The sequence below is a fragment of the Cuculus canorus genome, chromosome 25 (assembly GCF_017976375.1).
Source record: "Cuculus canorus isolate bCucCan1 chromosome 25, bCucCan1.pri, whole genome shotgun sequence".
Taxonomy (NCBI): Eukaryota; Metazoa; Chordata; class Aves; order Cuculiformes; family Cuculidae; genus Cuculus; species Cuculus canorus.
In genome coordinates, this window is record NC_071425.1 from 4264085 (window position 1) to 4268528 (window position 4444).

A 4444-nucleotide genomic window follows, 5' to 3' on the forward strand; every position below is an offset into this window, starting at 1 on the left:
ATGGCAACAAGCGTGTGCGTGCCGCACGGGCCCCACCCAAGCAAGGGGAAGGGAAGCTCAGCGCAGTGGCGGAAGCTGCATCTCAAGTGTCTGGCTGTGGATTAAGGGGGGGATGTGTGTGGCAGGGAGATTTCCACACCCAAGGGGACAGAATCAGAGAATCAAACATTTCTTTTCCTCCTCTACCGATCTCTCTTTGTGCTGCCAGCCCCTGCCCCTCTTTTTCCCTGCAGGACAGCATTCAGCGAGGTCCCCCCACCCCACTGTGTTCCTCCTCCTGGTGCTGGGCCTGATGAATCCAAAGGAGAGGGAAGAAAGGGAGCTGCTCACCTCCACCCAGAGGAGCATTGCAGAGGCTCCAGATTTCTCTCTCGATACAGAGACACCCGCAGCAGTCATTGAGGTATTGTGCAGCCTCAGCCTACAACACATATGCTCCGACTGCAGTCTTTTCCAGCACAAGCCTTGTCAGTTGAATGCCTCCTCGCTTTAATCCCCGAGACTGCTGAAGGATGCTGCTTTTATCTGATAGCATTTATGGACTGTTATAATGAGCTTTGGCTTGCTGAGATAAATTAAATTGCTCACCCAGAGGTGCAAACTTCATTAATGCCAGCAGCGAGTCAGCTCAGCGTTATTCCAGCATGGAATGTAAACAGGCTGGACACATGAAAGGGGATTTTGCTGGGATTTTTTTTTTTTCTTTTAACCTCCCTAATTGCTGTTGATCTGTATCTTTTTGCTGCCCGCGTTCAAACTCTACTGCTTCTCCACCTCCTCGTCTTACAGGGGAAACCATCAAATAATACACCATTTGCCACTGAATGATTTGACCGCTGAGTGTTAACAGTCAGCGATGCTCTGCAGTTTTGCCTGGCAAGTTTTTAGCTCTTTCACATATTTGACAAGTCCAAAAAGACACTTCAGAATAGATCTCATGAGAAATTAAAGCCTGCCCCTTATTTCTGTCCTAGTTTAGAAGCTTCCCAGTGCAAATAAGGTGTTGCAGACTGAGCTAGATGGCTCAGAAAAGATACATATGAAGTTAACAATGAACGCACTGTAAAATCCAGAGGAATTCTCGCTGCATCATGTGATGGGCATGAACTCTGTGCCCTCAGGGTGATACTCAGGCACCTCTGATGAGGTACTTGCATGCATCTTGCAGGGGTCACAGCCATACAGTGGAGAACAGGAGATTCCTCCCTTGGTAAATTCTCCTGCTTTATCACATCTGAAATTCAGTCCAGAGCCCATGATTGGCTGCAGAGGACCAGTCTTGGAGGCTTTGTGGTGGCACAAGAAGGAGATGTCACAGGCTTTGGGTTTCAGGCCGTGGGTCCTTTGGTAATGGTCGGATTCTCCCAGCGCATTCCTCTAGCGCAGGACCTGAGGATGTCCTCACAGAACCATTAAGGCTGGAAAAGACCTCTAAGATCATTGAGCCCAACCATCCTTCTCATTTCTTTGTACAGGTCCTGAGGATTTCTTCTTAATTCCTTGTGCAGGCAATAACACGAGTATAACAGAATAAAGTTCATTCATAATAGCAATTAACCCCCCTTCCGAGAGCATGGATCGGCAAGGGACGATACCGCCGCTGGGGAAGAATTTTCAGGAGCAAATGTGTGGGAGCCATCTGTCGCCTCGCCATACGTGGTGTTAGTCACAGCACGGCTCCCTCCGCATCCTGCTCTGAAAATTTACACCGGGATGGAGGTTGCCTGGCGTGTTTTGCATGTGTTGCCTGCCAAAAGGTGCATTGCACCAAATGGGACGCAGGGCTCGGCACTGACAGTGCCTCAAGTGGCTCCCAGCAAAAGGCGCTCCCAGCTGCTCGCTGTCCCCAGGGAAAGGAGGATGCGCCCTGGTGCTTTGTGAGGGTCTGAGTATTCACTACAGAAAGTTTCCTGCTTTCTGTGGAGCAGAGCCACAATGACCTGTTGTCTGGAAGCCAAAATAAAAACCAACCAAAAACCCCACCCTAATTCCTATTGAGAAATAGCGTAAAAAGCCTTCAGAAGAGAGGTATCATCCAGGGGAGCAGCTTGCTCCAGGTGACCCCCACAGCCACCCAGCACACCCAGTAGTCACCAGCACGATGAAATTCTCTTGCCGTTCCTCCACGTCTGAGCCAAGTGACGCGCACACATCTAAGAAGGCTGAAAAGGCCGACAGGGCTTGCAAAACGCGACAGAGTGCTGCACAAGCACCTTTCCCTGGGGACGGGGAAAGGAAACAAGCATGTGACAGTTACTCATATTGCTTAAGGCGAGGCTGGGGGGAATGGAGATGCGGCAGCAAGACTTGTCGCAACACTATGGAATGAGGAATTGGCTGACAACACCGTCCTGCCCCATCTAACGCAGGAGTCAAGCCAGGCGAGGATGCGAGCAACGCTACTGTGATTCCAGGATAGTCTCTTCCGCTCAGCTCTGAGGTCCTGCCTGGTAGGTGATGAGAACAAGAGGGGGTTTGGCCAGTCAAAGACGCTAAGAACGACTCTTCAGCCCTGCTCTGTGTTTGGCTCTTTCCATGGAGGAGCATCCCAAGACACAGGGCTGTGTGGTCCATGACCATGCTTAGTCCATGACCATGCTTGAAGTGCTGAGGGACATGGTTTAAGGGAGTGTGAGGAATGGTTGGACACTATGATCCAGTGGGTCCTTTCCAACCTGGTGATTCTATGATCCTATGCAAAGGCAGCCGGCCCTGCAAAGCGCCCGCTCACCTGGCTGCTGTGTGGCTGGTGGAAAGCAAAGCAGTGCTCTGAGCTGCTGGGAACCCATGCGGCACCACGCCTTGCACCATCAAACCCTTCTATGCTGCTGGAGAGGGGCTCTTGATCAGGAAATGAAGGGGTAGGATGAGGGGGAATGGTTTTCAGCTGAAAGAGGGGAGATGGAGATGAGATCTTAGGAAGAAGACCCCTCTCCCTGTGCGGATGGGGAGGCCCTGGCCCAGGTTGCCCAGAGCAGTGGTGGCTGCCCCATCCCTGGATGGGTTCAAGGCCAGGTTGGATGGGGCTTGGAGCAACCGGATCCAGTGGGAGGTGTCCCTGCCCATGGCAGGGGGTGGAACCGGATGGGCTTTGAGGTCCCTTCCAACCCAAACCATTCCATGATTCTGTGATTCTACAATCTCAGTGTTCTTTACTCATCCTGACTTTATGCAAGCAATATTTATATATTAAAAATGACTGCGATTTCAGTAAAAACAAACTGTCCCCTCAGTCCATTAATAAATCTGGTTTGACTGCCAAAACATTTTAATTTCCACTCCTCCAGACTTGCTTTTTCTTCGCTGCCACTATTTTTACTGTGTTTTGTGACAGACAGCTTGTCTCTGACAAATGAAAGTTTCCCATTACAGTAAATCTTTCTGCAGTATGACCAGCAAAACACTAGCGGCAGAGGAGGCTTTGCTTTCTCAATCCCTGAATCCTCAGCCTGGAGAGGAGAAGGCTCTGTGGAGACCATAGAGCAGCTTCCAGTGCTGAAAGGAGCTCCAGGAAAGCTGGAAAGGGGCTCTGGATCAGGGAGGGCAGGGATAGGATGAGGGGAATGGTTTTCAGCTGAAAGAGGAGAGATTGAGATGAGATTTTAGGGAGAAATGTTTTGCTGTGAGGGTGGGGAGGCCCTGGCCCAGGTTGCCCAGAGCAGTGGTGGCTGCCCCATCCCTGGAGGGGTTCAAGGCCAGGTTGGATGGACCCCGGGCAGTCTGATCCAGTGGGAGGTGTCCCTGCCCATGGCAGGGGGTGGGACTGGATGGGCTTTAAGATTCCTTCTAACCCAAACCATTCCACAATTCTGTGGTTAATCCTGCTGATTAAAATCACTGCCTGTCATTTATAGATCCCCTGTCCATCCTGGGGGGAGAATGGAAAGCAGGAATACCCGAGGGGGCAGCTCCGGTGGGGCTGTGTCCAGCACCGGCAGAGGCAAAGCTGAGGAGGGGGAGAGGATGCCCCGAGGGGGCGGCGGCGCTGTGACCGTTACCGGCAGAGGCAAAGCCGGTGGGGGGATGCCCCGAGGGGGCAGGGGGCGGGCAGTGGCGGCTCCCGGTACCGCAAGAGGCGAAGCTGGGATGGGGGGATGCCCCGAGGAGGCAGCGGGGGCAGCTCCCGGTACCGGGAGAGGTGAACCTCGAGGGGGAGATGCCCCGAGGGGTCGGTGGGGGAATCTCTCCGTACTGGGAGAGGTGAAGCTGGGATGGGGGAATGCCCCGAGGGGGCGGCGGGGGGATCTCCCGGTATCGGGAGAGGTGAACCTGGGTTGCGGGATGCCCCGAGGGGGCGGCGGGGACGGCTCCCGGCGTGTCGGTGCCCGATGCCGGGCGATGCCCGGGCGGTGCGGCTCCCGGGGGCGGTCCCGAGGGCTAAGCCCTGCCCCTCACCGTCTCGCCTGGGCTCCAGTTGGCGGCGGCGGGACCGGGGGGCGCGGCC